The sequence below is a fragment of the Rattus norvegicus genome, chromosome 1 (assembly GCF_036323735.1).
Source record: "Rattus norvegicus strain BN/NHsdMcwi chromosome 1, GRCr8, whole genome shotgun sequence".
In the NCBI taxonomy this organism is placed as follows: Eukaryota; Metazoa; Chordata; class Mammalia; order Rodentia; family Muridae; genus Rattus; species Rattus norvegicus.
Window position 1 is genome coordinate 37,600,997 of NC_086019.1, and position 13,745 is coordinate 37,614,741.

Below are 13,745 nucleotides of genomic sequence, written 5' to 3' on the forward strand. Positions count from 1 at the left end.
TCTCTGCTATACATTAATTCTTGGCAAAACAACAGAGTAAGGGATGACCTTTTATAAAAGACATATTGGAAGAAATAAGTATATGTACTGAAATCTGCCTCAATCTTTGTCTTACCTTATTCACAAAAAAATCATCAAAATGTGGAATCTACTATATTTCAGCCTTTAGAAGAATACATTATTTTTCCTGCACATGCAAGTAATCCGTGGTTTCTAAAATAGGGACTAAAAATGCAAAGGATAGAAATACAATAAATGAAATGTCTCTTAAGGTAAAAGCCATCAATTACTGAAAGCCACCCAAAGTGAGATAGAGGAAACTAACACAAAATAGGGAAGATGGATTTTTTTTTTATTAACTTGAGTATTTCTTATATACATTTCGAGTGTTATTCCCTTTCCCGGTTTCCAGGCAAACATCCCCCTAATCCCTCCCCTTCCCCTTCTTTATGGGTGTTCCCCTCCCCATCCTCCCTCCATTGCCGCCCTACCCCCAACAATCTAGTTCCCTGGGGGTTCAGTCTTAGCAGGACCAAGGGCTTCCCCTTCCACTGGTGCTCTTACTAGGATATTCATTGCTACCTATGAGGTCAGTGTCCAGGGTCAGTCCATGTATAGTCCTTAGGTAGTGGCTTAGTCCCTGGAAGCTCTGGTTGCTTGGCATTGTTGTTTCATGTTCTTTCTAAAGTGTACATTGACCATTACTTTTTTATTTTCATTTAAAAAAAGGACTTCATTGCAAACATTGAAGGAAGTTTACTTACTTCTGACTTATATGAGAATTGACTTAGCGTCCCAGATGAAGGACCTCTGGTTGGAAAAATTAATGCCATCCAAAGGTAATGATACAGAAAGCACTTGGGGAACTGTACCAATATAGAAGCAGTGTTTTTGTAAGGTCATATGCTTGTGTTTACAGTATTATAAGCTGGAGTGATGTCCCATGCCAAGAGGTTTCCTTAGCACAGACACGTATTGTCACTTTTTAAATACGTTCATTTCTCAAACTAGAGTGTTGAGCCATGTCTGTAATCCCACCTGGGTGTCCTCTCCTTTATAACTGTCACAGTTTAGAAGACAGCCTATGCAACACCTTGTGTGCAGGTCAGCCTAGAGTATTGGTTTAGTTCCTGTGTGAAACAAATTAAAAGAAGGAGGTGTGTATAATACCTGTGGATTATTTGCATCCTAGTATTATTACCATGTTACTGTGAATATACCACATGCTAAATATATGTCATTGATTAGAACATGAAGTTATTACTGAATACTTCTTTCTCAAATATAACTACCTCGAACAGTCTAGGTCAGGTATAGTTTTGACTTCTTTGAATCTTATTTCTGTGCAATACTCCAGAGAATGATTTTGTGTGTAGCAGAAGCATTGAGCTCCACATGCTACCCAGGCACCATGCATCTCTGTCTTGCTGTAGTGAAGCTTTTATAAACGCATTGTGTAGGGTCACTAGAGTGCTTTCTGCTCCCTATGTTCTAGAGTGTCACAAGAATGTTACATGGATTTACACTACATTAGATATTAAATGTGTCTCCACTCCATGGTGCTTGGGAAGATGGATTGATGTTTAATAACACTAGATGTTTTCATACACAGAACACACATGGTCTGCAACAATCTCATTCATTCTAATACCAATATCCCGACACCTTCCTCTGGCTTCTGTAGGAAGCAGTCAAATATCTATTACATAGAAAATCATTCATACTTTTAAAATGTTCCCATGATTTTATACAGTAAAATGATTCGCAGAAAATATTTTATGTAGTACTCTAGCTGTATATTATACTTCTTTTGAATTCTGGTGACACTATGAGTTGGTCTAAAAACATTTGCCCTGTTTTCTTCATAGTTAGTTTTGTAACTAACATTAGTTTTCAGATGGTCTAAAATAAAATTATCCCTTTTCTTTGTTTAGACTTCTACTGAAGATTCCTCAGGCAAACTTTATCCTTCTAAAGCATCTCATTTGCGTATTAGTAATAATAAGAGACTCATCCACGAATAATTTAGACACTCACAGGTTATCTATCCGGATAGCTCCTTATGTTTTGTGGGATCAGACTACAAAGGACGCATGGTTTGGGAGTGATGTATCAAGAAAGGTAAGGGGATCTGACTTTTGCCTTTGGCAACAAAATTTTCATTGTAATGCAGGAAGTAGGAACACTTTGGAAAGATCATTTCTGTAAAAGGAAACCCTAGAATTCCATTTTCTGGAGTGGAGTGGAATATATTTTGATCTGTTTCAGGAAGATTTGGGAAGAAAGATGGTTAATGTAGTTAAAAATAAGTGAATCATTTCAGTCTTTCTTTTGTTCTTTCTTCATAGATACTGATTTTGGCCAACAGTATGCTTCACATATAATGGTAGTCAAAGAAGACTAGAGTGAAGTTTAAAAAAATCCTATTTACCCAGGTTTTGCTTGTTTGTTTTTTTCATTCCAGCCCTATTTTTGGAGTATATAATAGTTGTGTTTCACAGTAATTAGACTATTATATTACTAAATATTCACATCAAGTGAAATAATGGTCATATAAAAGTAAATATATATATATTTCAGATGTGTGTGTGCATATTTGTGTGTGTGTGTGTGTGTGTGTGTGTGTGTAGGTAACAAATTGGTGTATATTATTTTGGTATACTTTCAATTACTTTACCACTAATGTATTCAGGTGCAGTTTTACGTTCCTCGGGTCTCAAGGACCTCCACATCAAACCAGATACACTCAAACTAATAGAAGAAAAAGTGGGGAAGCATCTCGAACACATGGGCACTGGAGGAAATTTCCTGAACAAAACACCAATGGCTTATGCTCTAAGATCCAGAATCGACAAATGGGATCTCATAAAACTGAAAAGTGTCTGTAAGGCAAAGGACACTGTGGTTAGGACAAAATGGCCACCAACAGATTGGGAAAAGATCTTTACCAATCTTACAACAGATAGAGGCCTTATATCCAAAATATACAAAGAACTCAAGAAGTTAGACCGAAGGGAGACAAATAACCCTATTAAAAATGGGGTTCAGAGCTAAACAAAGAATTCACAGCTGAGAAATACCAAATGGCTGAGAAAACCTAAAGAAATGTTGAACATTTTTAGTCATAAGGGAAATGCAAATCAAAACAACCCTGAGATTTCACCTCACACCAGTGAGAATGGCTAGATCAAAAACTCAGGTGACAGTAAATGCTGGCAAGGATGTGGAGAAAGAGGAACACTCCTCCATTGTTGGTGGGATTGCAGACTGGTAAAGCCATTCGGGAAATCAGTCTAGAGGTTCCTCAGAAAATTGGACATTGAACTACCTGAGGACCCAGCTATACCTTTCTTGGCCATATACCCAAAAGATGCCCCAACATATAAAAAAGACACGTGCTCCGCTATGTTCATAGCAGCCTTATTTATAATAACCAGAAGCTGGAAAGAACCCAGATGTCCTTCAACAAAGGAATGGATACAGAAAATGTGGTACATCTACACAATGGAATACTACTCAGCTATCAAAACAATGACTTTATGAAATTCATAGGCAAATGGAGGGAACTGGAAAATATCTTGTGTGAGGTAAACCAATCACAGAAAAACACACATGGTATACACTCATTGATAAGTGGCTTTTAGTCCAAATGCTCGAATTACCCTAGATGCACAGAACACATGAAACTCAAGACGGATGAGCAGAATGTGAATGCTTCACTTCTTCTTTAAAAGGGGAAAAAGAATACCCTTGACAAGGGAATAGGGAGGCAAAGATTAAACCAGAGGCAGAAGGAACACCCATTCAGAGCCTGCCCCACATGTGGCCCACACATATACAGCCACCCAATTAGACAAGATGGATGCAGCAAAGAAGTGCAGGCCGACAGGAACTGGATGTAGATCTCTCCTGAGAGACACAGCCAGAATACAGCAAATACATAAGTGAATGCGAGCAGCAAACCACTGAACTGAGAAGGGGACTCCCATTGAAGGAATAAGAGAAAGGACTGGAAGAGCTTGAAGGGGCTCGAGACCCCATATGAACAAAAATGCCAACCAGAGCTTCCAGGGACTAAGCCACTACCCAAAGACTATACATGGACTGACCCTGGGCTCCAACCTCATAGGTAACAATGAATAGCCTAGTAAGAGCACCAGTGGTAGGGGAAGCCCTTGGTCCTGCTAAGACTGAACCCCCAGTGAATGTGACTGTTGGGGCGAGGACTGTAATGGGGGAAGGATGAGGAGGGGAACACCTAAATTGAAGGGGAGGTGATAGGGGGATGTTGGCCCAGAAACAGGGAAAGGGAATAACTATCGAAACGTAAATAAGTACTCAAGTTAATAAAGAAAAAAATATTTACTCACTAATTTATTTACTCTATATCCTGATTACAGTCCCTTCCTCCAAGTCCCATCTTCACGACCCCTTCTTCCCTCCATTTTCCTTCATCTTAGTAGTGTAGAACTTCCATGAACACCAACTCACTCTCATACATCAATTCACAACAGGAATAAGTGCATCTCCTCCCTTTGAAGCTAGACAAAGTAGCCCAGCTAAAAGAAAGCAATCAAGTGGTAGACAACAGAGTCAGAGCTAGCCCGCACACTAATACTTAGGGTACATACCTAAGATCAAGCTGCACATCTGCTACATATATGTAGGGGGCCTAGATCCTGCTGCTGGAGCATATGAAGGGGGAGGTCCTGCAGATTCAAAGCTGAAGGATCACAATGATTTAAAGGCTACAGCAAGCTAGGATATATAAGGAGAGGCATGTCTGGGAGGCTCCGGTATTGATGGTGTAGCAAAATCTAGAGGGCTTGAAGCAGACCAGTGACTTATTTCAATGTACATTTGCAAGTAAACCTGTTTGGACAAAAGGGTATAATTTGTGACATAGTATAGCACAACACAGCTCACAGACTGCATTTTTAAAAAGGATTTTAATTTTTTGTTTGATTTTTAATTTAACTTTAAAACTTTATTTAATTTTAATTTTTGAAGTTTTGCGAGGGGGGATTGTTATCAAGAGATAATTGGAAGGATTGAAAAATAAAATGAGAGTTACTTGTGAGCATGATGATAAATTTAAAGATTCAAAAACAGACATATATTTTGAAAAGGATTAAAGGCAACAAAAGAGTAAAAAATGAAAGAAAGCAGGGTACATTTTAACTAGTAGTTTCCAGGGATTAAGTCCACAGGAAGGACGAATTAGTGATGTCACACACATGAATAGTATTCTCACCCAGGACTCAACTTGGCTTGGACTAGAAACCTACCTTTTATAGGTAATTTCTTATTACCAAGCTCCTGGAAACGTAAAATCCAAGCCTGTATCAAAGCGCATGTCCAAATGAAGCAACAAAATTCAGTTTTCACTCCTAATAGCTATTAGTGATTCTTCTGTTATGGGCAGTTCTTTTCAAATATATTCTTTTGTATGGTCAAGCATGAAGAGAAACAAGCAAAACTATTCTGTACAAGCTGCATATAAAATATGACTATCTTGTGCAGGACTGCTCAAACATAAACTTAGCTGCATGCTGGTAAGAAATATGTGATGAGTAGAGTTGACTTAAACTAAGCCATCATCTCAGAAGAAAAGGAACTTACCAGTGTTGCTCAATTTAGGAAGTGTTATAATTTTTATGATTGCTGTGACAAAACACTGATAAAAGCAACTTATGGAAGACAGGTTACACTCCATGATATACTTGGAGTTACTAGTTAACTCCTGAGAAATATCAGGGCCTAAACTGAAGCAGGGCAGGAACCTGGATTCAAGAACTGAAGTAGAAGCTGAGTAGGAATTCTGCCTCTTGCCTTGTACCTCATATCTTTCATTTTCTGACTAATAGCTCAAGGGTGGCACCATCCTGGAGATCTGGGCCCTACAAATTCCAAGGTTAATCAGGACAATATCCCTTAGACTTCTCTATACATTAGGTCAATCTGATGGAGGCACTTTCTCCATTAAACTCCCTTTTCTCACCAACTTCTTTTCTCAGGGACATTTGTTTTGCCAGGATCTAAAACACTAAATAAAGATTGCACATGGGGGAACCCGTGGCTCCAGCTGAATATGTAGCAGAGGATGGCCTTATTTGGCATCACTAGGAGGGAAGCTGCTTAGTCCTAAGGGAGCTTGATGACCCAGGGTTAGGGAATGCTAGGGTGTTGAGGCCAGAGTGTATAGGTGAGGGAGGGAGCACTGTAATAGAGGCAGGGGGAGGAAATACAGGTTTTGTGGAGGTGAACTGTGAAGGGAGATAACGTTTGAAATATAAATAAATAAAATAATCAATACAAAATAAAACAATATGACCAGGGAAACTTATTCAAGTAAGTGGTTCTTTGGGACTTAGAAATGCTGAGAGATTATAGCGCTTCAATGTTATGACAGAGGAGCATGTCTGCAGAAAGGAAAAAAAAAAAAAACAAACAGCAAGCTGAAACCTGATGTCTCTTGTCTTGGGAAGCAAAAATGTCGCAGAGAAAGTACATTGAAAATGGGCACCTGTATTTTATAATTCCAAATTATAGGCAATGGCATACTTCTATCAGGAGGGCCAAGGGACTTAAGCCACCAGAAAGTTGTTACAAAGACGATATTGCCATGCCTGGAACGAGAATGGCATCCCATTCAAAACATCCTAACAGAAACCCCCAATCCCCCTACCCCCTAAAAATGTCAACGAAAGACAGTCATTAATTAGATTAACTCACAGTGTTTGGCAGCACATCAGGTTTGAAATGTTGCTTTGGTTAAGTAGTTCTTCTATTCTTTGCAGTATGCCTTAAATTTTGACAAGTTTCGGTAAAATGCAGAGAACTTAGAGTCTCCATTTCAGAAACTTCATATCATGCGTTCCTATCTGTGGCAACTGTTATTTTCCTCATAATTTTGGATTTCATTTTTAAATTTCAATTTTGTAAACCATGTGAAATGACAATCTTGTTTTGCCTCGTGTTGTTACAGATGTCCATTATACAAATCATGATCGACAACTATCATCAAATATTTGGAAATGATGATATATTTAATAAACATATTGACAGAAGATCTGAGGATTTAAAGACTTGTGCAGATTCAATAAACTCTTCTGGCAAATCACCTATTATGAAAGAATTCCTAGCTGGCCACAACAAGAAAACATGCGATAATGGTGAAAAATTAAAAATTTCATCCATTGCTCTGCAGGAGGAAGGTCCTACTGGTGAGCCAAGATTTATTTAGTCATCAAATGAATGGAAGGATGACATCACTCACTTATTTCATAAATTTGTAAATATGAGAGCAGTTTTGGGCACAAAATGATATTAGAGTATGGAAAAACTTTTTAACCAACACTTTAATTAAATTATACTTAAATATATGCATATGTATATACAAACCTATATATGTATATATAATTTATATGTGTACACACAAACAGACAGACAGACACACACACAAATACTTATGTACTATGTATACCACATGTAAGTATGACAGACTATTTATTCAGCCTTTGTAAGAACCCCACAATATTGCCATTCTTCCTATGGTCTTTAAGTCATAGAGGATTCATGCATATGAAATTATTATTTTTGATAAGATCATTTAGAAACAATGTTTTAATTTATACATCCATTAGAGATTCTGCATGTTTAAGTCCTGTACCACTGTCAACATGCTTTTTGATTTTAATGTAAAAATAATAATGTTTGTTTAATTTCCTATGAGAGACAATCTTGCCAAATGCTTAGCATTGGCATAAATATTAAAATGCACAGGCTCCATTACAAAACCTATGTGAAGAAAGATAAAGAGGCTAAAACGCACCTGATTAATATGGTAGTACCACTCAAATTCCTACACATTGATAATGCAAGTAATTATTTGTATAGAGTTAAGAAAATATACTGAAAGATTGCTCTTATCTGAAGTGAAGTGAATCTATCATCTGAGAATGTTTGTCTAACAATAACATTTTATGTTTCATTTAACAGGACAGAACAGAACAACTACCACATATAAGTGGTAGAAGATGACTGAAGACATTATAAGGTCATTCTATTTTAATGTTCCCTTCTACATTCCACTATATCATAGCAGAACAATTATTACAACATCCTGCTTCAGCATTCATATGCTATCATAATAAATGTTATAATAAATAAAAGTGTTATTGCTTACACTCCAATGTACCTTGGTCATGATTCTCCATAGTCTTTGGAAAGTGGCATTTTTCTGTCTCTGCCTCTACAGCCCAGTTATAGTACTTGCTTTCCCACCTCAGTTTCTAAAGTGCAGCCAAAACTAAGGACATTAAATAATCCCTCAGAATTGTGCCCAGAATTCTGTGCCATACAAAGTTCTAAATAAAATTCCATTACCAATCAAATTTAATCATCACACATGATGAAGTTAGAGATGGATCACGGTTGTTAGATTATACAAAATGACCTGAAAAGATCAGGCTTAAGCAACTGAGATACAGGCTTTGTGACATGAATTTGGGTCGTCGAAACATACTTTAGAACACAAACAAAATTGAATATTGTTGCACAAGCATCTCTAGACCAGAAGCTTCTACCTGGATGGAGGTGGGAGTTGGAGACAGTAGTTAACAGAAGCTTATAGGCCAGATATTCCTGACATGTTGTTCAGCAATGATCAAAAGAGACCTTATGCCAAAACAAACTGAGAAAGACCAATACTGGATGCTCTTTTCAAATATAAATAAACATGCTTTACACACACACACGCACTCATACACACATATATTCATCCTTATACATTACATCCACTCAGAAATATACAGAAGCATACAGTATATTTGTTTTATCTCTCTGCATAACCTGAGACCTCAGCATGAAATATTCTTTATTCATTGTCTATGTGGAAATGGTCTGTAATACAATTTTGAGATATGGAAATCTTAGAGAAAACCTCCAGTAATATAATTGATAATTTCCATATTTACTCTTTCTTGGTTCCTCCTGAACTCCCAACTATAATAAGTTCAAAATGTTTTCATTTATTATTACTATTATTTTAAATTTTTAAAATATTTTATTAGATATATTTCTTTACTTACATTTCAAAGGTTATCCCCCTCCTGGTTTCCTGTCCATAAGCCCCCATTTCCTCCCCTTCCCCCCACACAGGTATTTCACCAATGCATTATTAACAAATGAATTATAGCACTATAGGCTGACTTTTCTCCCTTCAGTCACTGCAATCTCAAACTCAACAATATTGTTTTATATATGTGTTTATTTATGGATATTTGTATCCTAAAAATATGGATACAACTTGAATCCATTTACCTGTGTTTGTGATTTAGTTTCCATGATGTACAGTGTGTATTAGACAATCCATATGCAGGTCATTTCTGTAAAAATTAACCTTCTGACGGTCATCTTTAGATGCCTATAACTTTTGACACATGAATTTTTTCCACTGTTTTACTAGTGCATTGATATTGCTAACATTGTGTTTTTGCACCCATTTTTATGACAGGCAATTTGAAAACACACTTTCAAGTATGGTGGCTCTTAAAGTATTTGTAATCCCTCTTTTACAATGTTCCCTGAGCTATAGAGATTTTTCGCTATAATGTACTCACAGGTGCTGCGTTTTACACAAAGCACTTTGTGTCCAGTTTTTCCTTTCTGTAGTGGTCTCCATTTTCTGTACAAAGAGGCTTCTTTGATGAGGGGTGATGGCCCCACTTATTGGTAGATATAATACTAATATTTAGAATCCTGTAAGAAGCGTGGCAGATTTAGTAAATTAATGTGATAAAGTTTAAGGTTTATGACATCACTAGTTCCATAAATCTGACTAGATTTCTTGCACCAGCCATGATTTCATTCATTTTGAGAGAAATTCTTCCAATTGTTAAAGTATTTCATGTGACTTTTTCCAATATATAGATGCTTTAGGTAGCACTTGGATTTCTGTCAAAGTTGGCGGCTTAAGTGCCTGTTCCTAAATAAATCTTACAGGGATGTCTCAGCAATCAACTGATTGTAGATGGATCTGTCTTAGAAGGCTCTATCTATACGTCACTGTTCTAAGGTAGATAAAATAGTAGGCAGGTTGACATGTTAAGGAAGCAAATGATAGTTTTACTCACCTGCAACACCTATGAAATATGACAATAATAAGATATCAGAATAGGTGCAATAAGTGACACAACTTATTATTATTGTGATTTAGTTTGTAAACAACTGTCCTTGATTAGACTTAAGTGAATTTTTTTTTACCATAGAACTGAACATAGTTCTGGGTCTTCATTTGGTTTCTCAGAAACCTAAGGACCCTTTTAAAATTCAACATATTATGTCTTATTATTTCTCTTTAGGATTGTCAGTGCAAGTCCTTTGACTTGTCCAAGTCATACATTTTCACTCCTCTCTGACAAGGTAAATTCATTTTCATAGTATAATGTAAAATAAATTAAATGTAAATATTTAATTCCTTCATTTTTGACTACTTAATTTTTCTTCTTTCCACACCTGCAATTAGCCTTAATTGACTATAGTCTGAAACATTAAAAGTTGAAATTTGTAGTATTAAGAGAATGCTTACCATACTGAGTTAAGTGAAGAATATTTAGCAATCAGTGCCTTATATCTACAAGGATGACAATCATTCTATAACCTAGAATTTCCTTGCAGTGTGTGCTGCTTACTTATCAACTATTATCAAACCAATGACTTGCCGTGCTCGTCTTTGGTCATACTCAATGACTCTTGTTTTGTACCACATTTCTAAACAAGTAGGAAATATTACAATGGAAGGAATCGAAGGGGACAAGCCAGAAGATCCTGGACAGATGTCATACAGACCCTAAGAGAACACAAATGCCAGGCCAGTTTACTATATCCTACAAAACTCTCAATTAACATAGATGGGGAAATCAAGATATTTCATGACAAAACCAAATTTACACAATATCTTTTTACAAATCACACCCTACAAAGGAAAATAAATGGTAAAGCACAACATAAGGAAGCAAGCTACACCCTAGAAAAATATAAGCAGGGCAAGTTTTCACGAATGGAGCTGCATTTTTCTAAGCGAATTCTCTTCGTTCCAAGCAGGACTCATTTGTAGCAGGCGTAGATTTTAAGATATATACTAAGGAAGTGTTTGTCGATGGAATCGCAGTTTCTGGAGAATTAACTTGGTTACAATTGGTACCCAGTTGTAGAAGGCATAGTTTTCACGATATAGGCAGTGCAAGTTTTTGCAAAAGGAGCTTCTGTTTCTAAGTGAATTCTCTTCGTTCCAAGCGGGACTCATTTGTAGCAGGTGTAGTTTTCAAGATATATACTAAGGAAGTGTTGGCGAATGGAATCGCAGGTTCTTGTCGAATTAACTTCGTTCCAAGTGGGACTCAGTTGTAGCAGGTGTAGTTTTCAAACATGGTCTAAGGAAGCGTTTGGGAAATGGTTCGCAGTTTCTTTGTGAATTAACTTCGTTTCAAGTGGGACTCAGTTGTAGCAGGCGTAGTTTTCAAGATATATACTAAGGAACTGTTTGGCGAATGGAATCGCCATTTCATGGCAAATTAACTTCATTCCAACTGGAACACTGTGGTAGCAGGCATAGTTTTCAAGACATAGGCAGGGCAAGTTTTCGCGAATGGCGCTGCAGTTTCTAAGCGAAGTGTCTTCATTCCAAGCGGGACTCTTTTTTTAGCAGACGTAGTTTTCATGGTCGAGATTAAAGAAGTGTTTGGCGAATGGAATCACAGGTTTTTGGTGAATTAACATCGTTCCAACTGTCACCCTGTAGCAGGTGTAGTTTTCAAGATATAGGCAGGGCAAGTTTTCGCCAATGGAGCTGCAGTGTTTAAGCGAATAATATTCGTTCCAAGCGGGATTCATTTGTAGCAGGCGTAGTTTTGAGGATATAGACTAAGGAAGCGTTTTGCGAATGGAATCGCAGTTTCTTGGCGAATTAATTGGTTACAAGTGGGACTCAGTTGTAGTAGGAGTAGTTTTCCCGATATAGAAGGTGCAAGTTTTTGCAAATGGAGTTGCTGTTTCCAAGACAATTCTCTTCATTCCTAGTGGGACTCATTTGTAGCAGGCGTAGTTTTCAAGATATAATCTAAGGAAGCATTTGGCGAATGGAATTGCAGTTTCTTGGTGAATTAACTTCGTTCCAGGTGGAACTCAGTTGTAGCACGTATGGTTTTCAAGATACAGGCGGTGCAAGTTTTCTCGAATGCAACTGCAGTTTGTAAGCGAATTCTCTTCATTCCAAGCTGGACCCATTTTTCAGGCGTAGTTTCAAGATGTAGACTAAGAAATCGTTTTGAAAATGGAATCGCATTTTCATGGCGAATTAACTTCTTTCCAATTGGAACTCAGTTGTAGAAGGCATAGTTTTCAAGATATAGGCAGGGCAAGTTTTCTTGAATGGAGCTGCAATTTCTAAGAAAATTCTCTTCATTGCAAGTGGGACTCATTTTAAGAGGTGTAGTTTCAAGATATATACTAAGGAAATGTTTGGCGAATGGAATCACAGTTTCTTGACGAATTAACTTCTTTCCAACTGGGACTCAGTAGTAGCAGGCACAGTTTTCAAGATATAGGCAGTGCAAGTTTTCGCAAATGGAGCTGCAGTATTTAAGCAAATTCTCTTCGTTCCAAGCAGGACTCATTTTTAGCAGGCGTCGTTTTCAAGACAGAGTCTAAGGAAGCGTTTGGTGAATGGAATCACAGTTTCTAGACCAATTAACTTCATTCGAAGTGGGACACAGTTGCTGCAGGCGTAGTTTACATGATTTAGGCAGTGCAAGTTTTCTCAATTGGAGCTGCAGTTTCTAAGCGAATTCTCTTCATTCCAAGCGGGACTCATTTGTAGTAGGCATCGTTTTCAAGATATAGAGTAAGGAATCATTTGGCGAATGGAATCGCAGTTTCTTGGCGAACTAACTTCCTTCCAACTGGGATTCAGTGGTAGCCGGCATAGTTTTCAAGATATAGGCAGGGAGCAGCAAACCACTGAACTGAGAATAGGACCCCCGTTGAAGGAATCAGAGAAAGAACTGGAAGAGCTTGAAGGGGCTTGAGACCCCATATGTACAACAATGCCAAGCAACCAGAGCTTCCAGGGACTAAGCCACTACCTAAAGACTATACATGGACTGACCCTGGACTCTGACCTCATAGGTAGCAATGAATATCCTAGTAAGAGCACCAGTGGAAGGGGAAGCCCTTGGTCCTGCTAAGACTGAACCCGCAGTGAACTAGACTGTTGGGGGGAGGGCGGCAATGGGGGGAGGTTTGGGAGGGGAACACCCATAAGGAAGGGGAGGGGGGAAGGGGACGTTTGCCCGGAAACCAAAGAATTATTATTAAGTATTAAATAAATTTAAAAAAAACTAAGAAGAAAAAAAAGATATAGGCAGGGTAAGTTTTCGTGAATGGAGCTGCAATTTCTAAGCGAAGTCTCTTCGTTCCAAGTGGGACTCATTTGTAACAGGCGTGTTTTCATGATCGAGACTAAAGAAGCGTTTGGCAAATGGAATCACAGTTTCTTGGTCAATTAACTTCGTTCGAGGTGGAACTCAGTTGTAGCAGGCATTGTTTTCAAAGTATAGGTTGGGGGATTTTTCTCGAGTGGAACTGGAGTTTCTAAGAGAATTCTCTTCATTCCAAGAGGGACTCATTTGTAGCAGGCGTACTTTTCAAGATATAACCTAGGAAGCGTTTGGTGAATGTAATTG

The 13,745-nt window shown here is 37.7% G+C and overlaps 1 long non-coding RNA gene across 9 annotated transcripts in view; it reads left to right on the plus strand.

Moving 5' to 3' along the window:
* The window catches only part of LOC681177 (similar to GTPase activating protein testicular GAP1), a 106,047-nt gene extending 97,858 nt beyond the window's left edge, over window positions 1-8,189 (plus strand). For all 9 annotated transcript variants that reach the window (XR_010058926.1, XR_010058925.1, XR_010058927.1 and 6 more), the window contains 4 exons: window positions 730-839; window positions 1,935-2,121; window positions 6,989-7,226; window positions 8,002-8,189. This is a non-coding gene — a long non-coding RNA (similar to GTPase activating protein testicular GAP1). The remainder of the gene's footprint in view (window positions 1-729; window positions 840-1,934; window positions 2,122-6,988; window positions 7,227-8,001) is intronic.
* Window positions 8,190-13,745: the final 5,556 nt, after the last annotated feature.